This window comes from Pteronotus mesoamericanus, unplaced genomic scaffold (genome assembly GCF_021234165.1).
Source record: "Pteronotus mesoamericanus isolate MK-2021 breed Mesoamerican mustached bat unplaced genomic scaffold, CSHL_Meso_final scaffold_651, whole genome shotgun sequence".
Lineage (NCBI taxonomy): Eukaryota > Metazoa > Chordata > Mammalia > Chiroptera > Mormoopidae > Pteronotus > Pteronotus mesoamericanus.
Genome location: NW_026555325.1, coordinates 19,789,605 through 19,802,787, shown reverse-complemented (window position 1 = coordinate 19,802,787; position 13,183 = coordinate 19,789,605).

The window sequence follows — 13,183 nt, the reverse complement described above, 5'->3', positions numbered from 1 at the left end:
ACTCTCCAATCGATCAGTTGAGAGAAAATAAATTAAAGTATTGCTAACTACCTCAGTGCAACACATAATTACATAAAAGTAATTTGTTTTATGGGCAAAATATTTACCCAAAGAAAATTTGTAGTCTATGTGATTAGATCAGCAATTTTCAACAGTTTTTTATCTCATGGCAAACATAAATTAATTACTAAAATTTTGTAGCACACCAAAAAAATATTCTATATTTTGCAGATCTGACAAAAATATAGGTATAAGTTTGATTAATTCACACTGGAGGGCTATTGTATTGGCTGTTGCCATTATTTTATTTGACAATCTGAAGAAAAAGAGGTCAGTGCCCTTGACTAAATAGTCAGGTATTGCATCTTTTAAAAATTCTTGTGGCATACCAGTGCCTCAAAACACTGGTTGAAAATTGCTGGATTACATAAACTATTTAATACAAAACTGAGAAACATTATTCCTGCAATTAGGTCTTGTCATAGATGTTCTATTTTACCTTTTTTTGGCCTAGACTAACCTCATAAACTAAAATGCCGTATAGTCAGAGTTCGGTTCATAACATGGAAAGTTTACCAATGGAATTGAGTCATTTCTCTAAAGTGCTGTGGCAATTCAAGAAGCACCTGAATTTAATTCTGCGGATATTTATTGGGAAGATATACTTGAGCTGGCACTGTGGGGATAAACAAAGACAAGGGATGCATCATGTCTGCCGTGAAGGGTACTGCAATCTCTTGGATGAGAATAATTCAAGGCCCGAACACAGAAGACACCCCTTTCTGAAAAACATTCTGAAATCTTTTGTTTAAAAGGAGATTTACATGGAAAGCTTTGCAGGGAGTAAATTGAGTTTTTCCTATTTGTTGGGAAAATGAATGTACTAGTCCAACCTTTCTTGAGTGTTCACTATGTGCTAGGTAGTGGTCCAGGCACTGCCTGTATGGAAATTGTCATGTCTTCAATCATTTCCAAGTTCTCTCTCATAAGAACATATAGTCATATCCCATGGACACAGACAATAGTGTGGTGAAGGCTGGGGAGGGGGCGGGGCCTGGTGCTGGGTGGAGTTGGGCAAAGGGGGAAAAATGGGGGATATCTGTAATAGTGTCAACAATAAAAAATAATAAAAATAAAAACGAATATCATGTATAAACATTTTTTTTAAAATAAATGTGACAACTATGTGTTTGCTGTGGCATATAGTATAGTGAAAACAACTCACAGAGTCACATCTGTGCATCTAATCTTAAAGTCTAAGAGAGGCTCATCATTTTTCCAGTGTGTAATTTTTGACATATCCTATTCATAAAAATGGAATCCAAAATTATATGTATTTTACACACAGGTAATTTTACACAATGCTTCCTCCTTTTCTGTTTGTTTGATATGAGGGAGACACCTGAGTGCCCTAAATTACTTTTTGCCATCAATAATGCAATATTCACCTCACAAATGATTTTCTCCACCTCAAGGAATACATTTATTTTATTTTATATTTTGGCAACTGTTATCAACAGTTAGTGGAAAAAACAAACTGTCATAATATCATACATCATTACCGTGTTTGGCTTATTTAAGGATCAATGGTCCTTGATTAACAATTTCCTTCAGAATTTCCAATCCAGATGATTCATGCATATTTGAAACACATGGTAAATATTTCACTATAAAATAATTATATCCAATCGCATTTCTTTAATTAAATTTCTTGCTGTGTATCATTCAGATGTGTATACAAAGCAGTTTGTATTGAATGTTAAATAAAACAGTTAACTTTGGGGGCTATTGCTGTAAAAGTATGTTATCTTTTATATATATATCTATATCACAGCATTACTTATTATCAGCTTCACACATAGCACTTTGCCTTTGATTTACACAAACAACTGTAAATGTTTTATATATTTGTGAGGAAGTGAATGATATTAGACCATCAATCCAAGGGGACTGCAAATCAGGGGGAAAAAACGGCTATTACATTTCAGAAGCTGTTAAATCAGTTGTGCCCCCTGGCTGATTTTGTCAGCTATATTTGCTGTGGGTAAAACCGTTGATGCCTGGAATACCGGAGCGGCCCTGAGAGTGTTGGAGAGTAAATAGCAGCAGAGTTGTAAACTACACCACACATCTCACACTTACCGCGTAAACCAGGCTTACACTTTCCTCTGAATAAATCCAGCAGCTTTAAAAAGAGCAAGAGAGAAAAATAAAGACAAGGGGAGGAGAAAAGAAGGCAAAACTGGGCCCACGCCTTCTGTCACTGCCTCTAGCTTTAGCCCCTCAGCAGCCTGCCAACAGGACACTGTTCTGCCAGTTGTAAATTTTAATTGGCCATCTGGGGAAAGCACAAACCACTGACTAGAGATTAATCAGCAAATTAACCCAGGCATAATACACATTTCCCGCTGGACCAGAAGTCGCTCTAGGCTGGGACAGCACAGCCTGGTATGCTGGGGAACTTGGGTGGAATGCCATTATTGCGTTACTGCTTACTGCCATGCAGGGGAACATCTTCTCCGAGTCCTGAAATTCCCTTCTGTGCGACCTTGTTAGTGGCCCTGATTTGTATGGCAGTTGCAAAGAGCTTTTTTTTTCCTCTTTCTTTCTTTTTTTTTTTTTTCCTGTAAAATGCTAAACACAGATGGCACAGGTACTGTGATTGCTGGAAAAAATGTTGATGAATCAGTGAAACTGACACCTTTTCTCCAGTGGGCTATTCACTTGGTTTGCTAAAGTACCCACAGGAAGAAACAATAGTGTACCTGGATTTTTACCAGCTTAGTGAATCACCAGAGAATCACATTTATTTAGCCACTTTCTTGTGTGATACAGAAATGCGTTTTCACAACCTCTGTACTGTAAAAGCATAATTTTAAATAATAAAGCCTCTTTTTCCAAGTCTAGGTTATAAACATTAATTTAAGACAAATGTGCATCAGTAGAGGACAGTGTGGCCTCAACTCTTTCAATGATTCTTCTTATCAGCTCATGGCTATGACTTGAGCTCAGATAAGGAAAGAAGATAACCCTAAAAAGAAGGACATATTAAGGTGACAAACATTAGAAAGGTAAAGTGAAGGACTAGTGGGAAGTGGGGTGTGATTTTGATATAGAGTGGAGTGAAAAGATTGTGTGGAAGTAGTTTAACACAGCTTTTAGAATAAAAGAAATTGATGGACTTTATGCTTTATTATGCAAGGATTTTTAAGATCAGGAATATCAACAAATATGTTGGTACTATATGTGTGGTACTATAATGCCTAATAAAGGACACATTAATAAACTTGCTGGAAGAGTCCTAAAGAAAATTAGAGGGTAACATGCCGGGGCAGATTGGGAAATGAGATTTTCCATCTCACTGACGGTTTCATCTCCAGAATTTAGCATGGTATGTAATATAGTGGTATATTCTAAGCACTCAACATTTTTTTAATGAAAGATGATATATCTAGCTTTAATAAAATTAGAACCCATTGTTATACCAACAGGTCTTCTGTTGCCTTTCCTGACCATAGTTCACGCTGAATGAGCAATAGACCATGTGATGTAGATTCCAACTCAGATAACCTTCTAAGCACTAGCTTATAGGCTGATGAGAGAAATCCATATCACCTAGTGCAAAGACCTTGACCAAAACATAGCTGAGCTAATCCAATCAGATTTTTTTTTCCCTGGAAATTTGGAAATGAAGTATTGAGAGTCTCTATTAGTTAGCAATGGACTTGGAGCATAAAGGCTGTGATGCAAGAAAGGACAAAATGGGAGATGCTATGATTTTTATGTACAAGCAGAGATAGACAACATGCTAAAAGAGAAGAATGGAGCAGACTCACTGGGAAGAGTGGCAGCAATAAGGCAGCTAACCCGGAGAGACAGAGAACAGCCTTTCTTGAAGCCTACCTCTACTTTTCCTGAACTCTGATTTTATGTGATTCGAGTGAGTTTGCATGGCATTCTGATCATTGCAACCAAAACAACCTTGACCAGAACCACCATCAATGGTAATAGCACCGTCATAAACCAATGGCCTGAGAAGACAAATAAAACTAACAATTGTCGCCCCCACCCCTTCCAGTAATGCACAGAATTTAGGAACTCTGAAGCATGTTGGCCATTTTCAGAAATACAAGTCATGGTGGATTATTTTATACAGCTCTGCTCTGACCCACCACTAAATCACACAGACCTGTTCACCTGCCTCTGGCAAAATAGATAGATTTTTTCTTTCACAACCAGGTATGGATTTCTTTCTGTTTTATTACATTATTGCAAGCAATGCTGCCTGCCAAACCACATGCCCTTAAACTGAAATGGCTTCTGGCTGAGCACTGGATTACCTGTGACAGTAAATCAGTCAATACTCACAGCCTAGAGAACCACAGCAGTTAAACAGATGTCTTTGGCTTCAGGTGGGGAAACCTTCGCTCAAATACCAACTCAACTTCTAATAAGGCCTTCTAAAAAGATTTTATTTAAATAGTATTTTAAATCACCCAGCAATTTAGTGTGAGGTTTTATATGGAATATAAAAGCATGAAAAGAGAGTAGGCAACAGTTCTGGATTAAACATTGAGTGTAATAAATAGTAAAAGCAAACTATTAGAATCTCTTAGCATTTGTAATTTTCCAACAAAAACTTTTAAAAGCACTGACATGTCTAGTCTCTGCTCATTGTGTCTGACTAGAAGGCTCTGGCTGTGTAACTGCACACAGGAAATAATTCTTAACACAACAGTTGCTGGAGAGTGTAGTCAGTATTTTCAGAGTACACTGGTGGATGGATTTCTTTATCTCCTCTGGGAGCAATATGATCTAAAGGTTAGAACAGGCTCAAATAAGTTCAGTTCAGTTTTTATGAACTCTTCTGAATTATCCCAAAGCCTTCCTATCTTGCTTCAATTTTGTTTTCCTACTTCATGTTATCTCAATTATATATATGGAAAATTGGAATGTTATATTTACTCATTTGATGAGGTATTAGAGATTCTTAACAAGAAGATAGCTGAATTACGTAAGTGCAGAATAGTATAACGATAATATAGATCATCTATTATTATGCTTGTACATAGTTTTTCATGGACCATATATTTTAATGAAATAAAGACAGAAGAGAAGCATGGTAATATTTTGAGTTCATGTGTTTCTCTTTTCTAAATATCTTAAATGACTTGTGATCTTATTTTATCTTTATATGTAGAAATAAAATAGTTTCCTGGGGATGATTTTACACAATGTTGCTAAGATTTAAAAATGGAGTAAAAAAAAAAAAAACACCTCCATTTTTTTTTTTTTTACTATGTAATAAACAGGTAAAAAAATGGAAGGTTAATTGACAGTACTGTCTATTACACAGTAATAATGTGGAGTATATTTATGTATTTGGTTTCTTTAAAAGAGTGAGTGACCTGCAAGTTTCTACACATCTGGCTTCACTTTGCTCTTTCCACTACTTCCTATATATCCTATGTTCCAGCCACCTGGAACTTCTCTGTTCCTGCAACACACCATGGCTTTCTATGGCCAAGTATCTTGTGCATACTCCATTCCCTAACATGTCCTACCACTTTCATTCTTTCTTTACCCATAACACTCCCAGTCATCTTTAAGATCCTGGACAAATATTGCTTTAGGAAGCTTTTTTTGTCCTCCCTAGGTAGAGTTAGCGGCTTTCCTCCTCAAGGCTCTACCAGGACTTTGACCGTATCATTGCTTTACCTCTTGTGACATTTTATAGTGAAATTTATTTGTCGCCATGGATGGTGTGGCTCAGTTGGTTGGAGCATCATCCAGTACACCAAAAGACTGCAGACACAACTCCCAGTCAGGGCACATACCTAGGTTGTGGGTTTGATCCCGGGCACATATGGAAGGCAACCAGTCGATGTTTCTCTCTCACGTTGATGTTTCTCTCCCTCAAAAATCAATAAACATATTTTTAAAAAATTATCTGTGTCCATATGTCTTCCCAACTAGCATGTGAACTTTTTGAGGACTAAACTCAACACTCAGAAGCATGATATCTCATATAAAGTAAAGAATCCATAAATATTTGGTGAATGAAGACACTAATGAATTATTTACAGCAACGTGAACATTAGGGATATGGTCAAAGAGTCTCCATCTTCTGAGTGGATCTCAGGACCAATTTTGTTTACCTTGACGACACAGGAAGACTCGGGACACTTCAGGTATAATTAAAGATGACCTTGGTTTTCAGTTTATGCTGGTCAACACTGGCTATACTATCAGTTTAATTTTGCCCATTTTATTAAATATGACATGGACTTCATCTATGCGATGGTTCTAATCAGTATTCCTCTAACAACCAATGATGTTGAAAATTGTTTAAAGTGCTTATAGGTCATTTGAGTATGTTCTTTGTAAATGTTCCATTCAAATTATTTATCCATTTGAGGCAAGTGGGAGAGTTGTAAGATTTCCTGTTATTAAGTTGTGTGTTCATTGTTAGAGATATGAATTGAAAATTTTTATCCCAATCTGAGGTTTGCCTTTTCATTTTACTGCTGTTGTCTTTTGATATATTTTTGAGTTAATATTTGTGTGTGATCTGAGGTAGAAGTCACAATTTATTTGTTCCATATAATTATGCAGTTGTTCCCACACTGTTGAAACACTATAATTTAACCCGCTGAATTACGTTGGCACCTTTTGAAAAGAATTGACCACAGATACGAGTGAATTTTTGAACTTCTAATCTATCTATATATCTATCTTTTTACCAGTACCACACTGTCATTATTGGCATTGCTCTGTTCCTTTTCCCTCCTGTTTTTTTCTGTTTTCTAGTTCATTAATTTCAGCTATTAAAAGTCTTATAATTAAGTCCTCCAAATTTGTTCATTTTTAAGGATTGTTCTCTATTTTTAATATTGTTATAAGTTTTACATTTCCACATAAAATTTATAATAAATTCTTAATTTCTACTAAATATTTACTGAGATTATTATTAAGATTGTGCTGAATCTATAAACTATTTTGGGGGAAATGTGCTGCTTAACAACACAACATATATCTTGCAATTTATGAACATAAAATATATGTTTGTTTTTCATTTTTAAAAAATATCTCAGCAACATATTCTAGACTCAGTATAGAGGTTTTGCATATCTTTATTCTTAAGTATTATATTTTTTGTTTTTTTGAATAGTTTTGTTTTCAAAATTCAGTTTTCAATTGTTTGCTGTTAAATACAATTGATTTTTGTATATTGATGATATATTCTGTAATCTTACTAAATTCATTGATTAAGTCTAATAAATTTTGTAGACTTTTAGGGTTTGCTATGTAGACATGTCATCTGCAAATGAAGACATACTCCTACCTTTCCAGGGTTTAAGCTTTTCCTGTGTGTGACATTATTATACTAGACCTTCAGTACATACTGAATAAAGGAGGTAAAACTATATTCTTGTTTTGTTCCTGATCATAGGAGTAAAGCATTCAATCTTTCAATATTAAATATAATGTTATTTGTAGGCTTTAATAGATACCCTTTCTTGGATTGACAAAGTTGTATTTTATTTCTCATCTCCTAAGAGCTTTATTTTTATTATGAAACTGTTAAATGTTTTTTTCTGCATCTAATGAGATGATTTTATTATTTTGAATGATTATAAATTTCACACCAATTTTGAATTTATGACAGAAACTCCATATGGTCTTGGTGTATTACTTTCTTGTTATACATTACTGTTTAAATTTGCTAATATTTTATTGAGAATTTTTGTCTATATCTGTGAGGAATATTGATAGTTATCATGTCTGGTATTGTCTTCTCACTTTTTGATATTAAGGTTACTCTGCTTTCATAAAATAAAGGAAGGATTCACATTTTCCTTGTATTCTGAAAGAGTCCATGAAAGATCATTATAATTTCTTCCTGAAAATTTTGATAGAATATATCCATAAGGTCATCTTGCCCTGGAGCTTCTTTATGGGAAAACATTTGAAATTCAAATTCTTCAAAAGATATATGGCTATTTTGATTTTCTGTTTCTACTGTGTCAATTGAAAAGTAGTCCTTTTTAGGAAATTTCTCATTTCAACTTTATTTAATTTAGTGACAAAAAGTTATTTAAAATAATAACTTTATGATTTTAATGTCTATAAAATCTGTAATAATATTTTTTTCATTATTGACATTTGTGGTTTTCTCTTGATTAACTTTTGCTAATTGTAATCAATTTTAATAAATTCTTTGGAAATGTTTGGTTTTAGTTAATTTTCTATTTTTCTGTTTTATTACCTCAGTAGTTTTGTTATTTCTTTTATACAAATTGAGCTAAATTTCCTTTTTTATTTTAGCTTCCTTTTTATGTTTATAAAATATAAACATGAAAATGTGCAAATTTTGATTATACAAATGTCAATATATACAATATATACAAATATCAAATCATGACAATGTATACCTGAAACTAATAAAATGTTATATGTCAATTATGCCTCAATAAAATTAAAAAAAAATAAGAAAGTACAAATCTTAAGTGGATGTTTCTATGATTTTAGAGTTATGTATATCCCTATGTAACATTACTCAGATTAAAATATAGAAAATTACCATCACCATAAAAAAATTCCCTTTTGTACTGTAACTTACACATTAATATTTTTAAAAGAAAATCCCCTTTTGCTCCTTTTCAGTGGTTAGCTTCCCAAGAGAAAGTGCTTTCTGGTTTCTTTCAGGGATTTCTATCCCTGAAGACTCATGTAGCTGGTTCTCTTTATTCATTTGTATCTGACTTCTCTCTCTCAGCATAATCTTTTGAGATCTGTGATCCATCATCAGTTGGAGGTTGATTCTTTTTGGTTACTAAGTAATATTTCATAGAATAGACTGTTATTTATCCATAGTTATATTGATGAACATTTGGTTTGTTTCCAGTTTTCAGCTGCTATTGTTGTATTGGTTTTATAATGATGAAGATTAGACTATAATGAAGTCACTTAGCCAGGGTAAAATCAAGGATTAACTAAAATGAAGAGTTAATTTTAATTTTTTAGTTCTAATATGGTTATTTTTCAGTGAACTAACCAGTTTATTCTAATTTACATAGGTAACCAATGAAATAACCCTTAATCAGCCTATTTCAAAAATTTTTAAAGTTGAGATATAATATATATACCATAAATTTTATCTTTTAGAGTGTTTTACAGTATAGTCACAAAGTTGTACAGCTATCACCATTATCTAATTCCAGAACATTTTTTCATTCTAAGAAAAATCCCTACATCCTGTCAATCTTTATTTTCCTTCCCTGAACCATGAGCAAACAAAAATCCACTTTCTGTCTCTATGGATCTAACTACTCTAGACATTTCATATAAATGCAGTCATACAACTTGTGGTCTTTTATGCCTGGCTATTTTCACTTACCATAAGACTGTCAAGGTTTATCCATCTTGTAATATGGATCAGTATTTTTTTTGATTATCTATGTTGTAACATGGATCAGTACAATGTGTTTTTTTCGAAGCTGAAAAATATTTTATCATATGGTATATCACATTTTATTTTTCCATGCATATCATGGATATTTGGCCCATTTCCACTTGTTGGCCATTATGAATAATGCTGCCATAGACTTTGTGTACAAATTTTTGTGTGGATGTGTTTTCAATTATCTGGAGTGTATATCTAAGAGTGGAATTCCTGGGTCATATGGTAACTGTACATTTAACATTTGAGGAACTGCCAAACTGTTTTTCAAAGTGGTTGCTTCATTCTACACTTCCACCAACAATATATGACTGTTTCAATTTCTCCATATGCTTGCCAATACTTGTTATTGTCTGTCTGCTTTATTGTAGCCATCCAAGTAAGTATGAAGTGGTATCTCATAAGGTTTTGTTTGTCATTTCTCCAATGACAAATAATGTTAATCATATTTTGAATATGATTATTGGCCATTTGCATAGCTTCTTTGAGTAAATACCTTCAAATTCTTTCCCATCATTTAATTGGGTCATTTGTTTTTTTATTGTTGAATAGTAATAGTTCTTTATATATTCTGGATACAAGCTCTCATAATATATATACTTTGACAAATATTCTCTCCCATGCTCAAGGTTGTCTTTTATTACTTTTTGGATAGTGTTTTGTAAGCACCTATTTTTTATAAAGTCTAACTTAACCTAGTATTTTTTTTCACTGCTTGTGTTTTTGGCATGAGAACTAAGAAACTATTGCCTACTTCAAGGTCATGAATGTTTAAACCTGTAGTTTCTTTAATCCTTTTATAACTCAGCTCTTAAATTTATGTCTTTGATCTGTTTTGAGTTAACATTATATATGTTGAGAGATAGCGATTCAACTTTATTCTTTTACATGTAGCTATCAAGTTTTCCCAGTACCACTTGTTCAACAAAGTATTCTTTTTTAATCTAATTGTCCTTGCACCTTGGATAAAAATTAACTAACTCTAGATACATAAGTTTCTTTCCGTACTCTTGAATTTCTTTTATTTATCTGTATATCTATCCTTACGTAAGTACCATGTAACCTAGATTTCTGTAGCTTTGTAATAAGTTTTCTTATTTATTTATTTATTTATTGGGAGGGGAAGGGATGGAGAAAGAGAGGAAGAGAAATATCAATGTATGATTGCCTCTTGAGTGTCTCCTACTGGGGACCTAGCCCACAAACCAGGCATGTGCCCTGACTGAGAATCCAAACAGCAACGCTTTGGTTCACAGGTTGACGGTAAATCCACTGAGCCACACCAGCCATGGCTTTGTAATAAGTTTTAAAATTGGAAAAGGGAGTCTTGCAACTTTGTTCTTTTTTGAGATTATTTGTATTATTATGAATCCCTTGCATCCTCATATCAATTTTAGAATCAGCTTGTCATTTTCTTCAAAAGAAAAAAAGGGCATAGAGGTTGCATTGTATTTGTAGATCAATTTAAGGGTCACTGTTGTCTTAATGAAATTAATGCTTCCGGATCATAAACTTAGGTGTCTTTGTATTTATTTAAGTTCTCTTTATTTCAATGGCATTTTGTAGCTTTTGGTGTGACCAAGTCTTGCACTATTTTTCTTAAATTTATTCCTAAGAATATTATTTTTAATGCTATTCAAATGAAATATTTTATTTTCAGATTATTCATTGCCAGTGCATAGAAATACAACAGGTTGGGGGGGGGTTGTTTTTGTTTTTTATTGTATGTTTTTCCATTACCATTTAGGTCTCTTATATATTACTTTCCTACTGCAATCACCACACTGTTGTCTATGTCTATGAGTCTTTTTTCCTTTTTTGCTCAGTCCCTCTACCCCTTAACTACTCTCCTTAGCTGTCATCCTGCTCTGTATCCATGATTCTGTCTCTATTTTGCTTGTTAGTTCAGTTCGTTCATTAGATTCTACATATTAGTGAAATCATATGGTATTTCTCTTTCTCTGACTGGCTTATTTCACTTAACATAATGTTCTCCAGGTCCATCAATACTTCTGCAAAGGGTAAAATTTTCTTCATTTTTGTTTTTTGTTTTTTGTTTTTAACACCTGGCTTGTATTCTATTGTGTAAATGTCCCGTAGTTGTTTTATCCACTCATCTACTAATGGACACTTGAGCTGCTTCCATATCTTGGTGATTGTAAGTAATGCTGCAATGAACATAGGGGTGCTTATATTTTTTTAATTAGTTTGGGTTCCTTCAGATATATTTGCAAAAGTGGGACCACTGGGTCAAAAAGCATATCCATTTAAAATTATTTTTAATTGTTGTTGAATTATAGTTGTCCCAATTTTTCTCCCCATCCACCCTCCTGCTCCCATAGTCAATCCCTGCCCTGTTGTCCTTGTCCCTGGGTCCTTTATAGATGTCCCTTGACTTGGCTCTTCCCCTTCATTCCCTGTTATCCACCTCCCACCGCCCATCTGGTTACTGTCAGTTTGTTCCTTATTTCCACATATCTGGTTCTATTTTGCTCATTCATTTGTTTTGTTCACTAGTTGCAGTTATAGGTGAGATCATATGGTATTTTTCTTTCACCACCTGGCTTATTTCACTTAGCATAATTCTCTCCAGATCCATCCATGCTGTTGCGAAAGGTAGGAACACCTTCTTTCTTTTTGCTGTGTAGTATTCTATTGTGTAAATCTACCATAGTTTTCTGATCCACTTTTTTACTGATGGGCATTTAGGCTTCTTCCAGCAATTGGCAATTTTAAACTGTGCTGCTATAAATGATGGGGTGCATAGGTTCTTTTGAATTGGTGTTTCAGAACTCTTAGGGTATAATCTTCGCAGGGGGATCACTGGATCAAAAGACAGCTCCATCTTTAGTTTTCTGAAAAAATTCCATACCGTTTTCCACGGTGGCTGCACAAGTCTGCATTCCCATCAAGGGTGCAAAAGGTTTCTCTTTTCTCCACATCCTTGTCAGCACTTGTTATTTGTTGATTTATTGATGATAGAGATTCTGACAGGTGTGAGATGATATCTCATTGTGGTTTTAATTTGCATTTCTCTGATGATTAGTGATGTTGAGCATCTTTTCATGTCTACTGGCCATCTGTATGTCCTCTTTGAAGAAGTGTCTATTTGGGTCCTCTGCCCATTTTTTAATTGGTTTGTTTGGGGTTTTAGTGTTGAGTTTTATAAGTTCTTTATAAATTTTGGATATTAACCTCTTATCAGATGTATCGGTGAATATGTTCTCCCATTTTGTGGGTGGTCTTTTTATTTTGTTGAAGGTTTCCTTTCTTGTGCAAAAATGTTTTAGTTTGATATAGTCCCATTTGTTTATTTTTTCCTTTCTGCCCCTTGGCGGGGGAGATATATGCAATAAAATATTACTATAAGGAGTATCTGAGATTTTGCTGTCTATGTTTTCTTCAAGGATTTTTATGGTTTCAGGTTAACCTATAAGACTTTAAGCCATTTTTTATTATTCTTGTGTGTGGTGTAGGAAGGTGGTCTAGTTTCATTTTTCTCTATGTATCTGTCCAACTTTCCCAACACCACTTATTGAATAAAATATGTTAAGCTGATTGTATGTGCTTATTTCCACTGTGGAATATTAATAGACTATTAAGGTATGGGTTTATTCCTGGACTCGCTATTCTGTTCCATTCATCTATGTGTCTGTTTTTATACCAATACCATGCTGTTTTGATTACTATGGCCTTGCAGTACAGTTTGATATTAGGTAG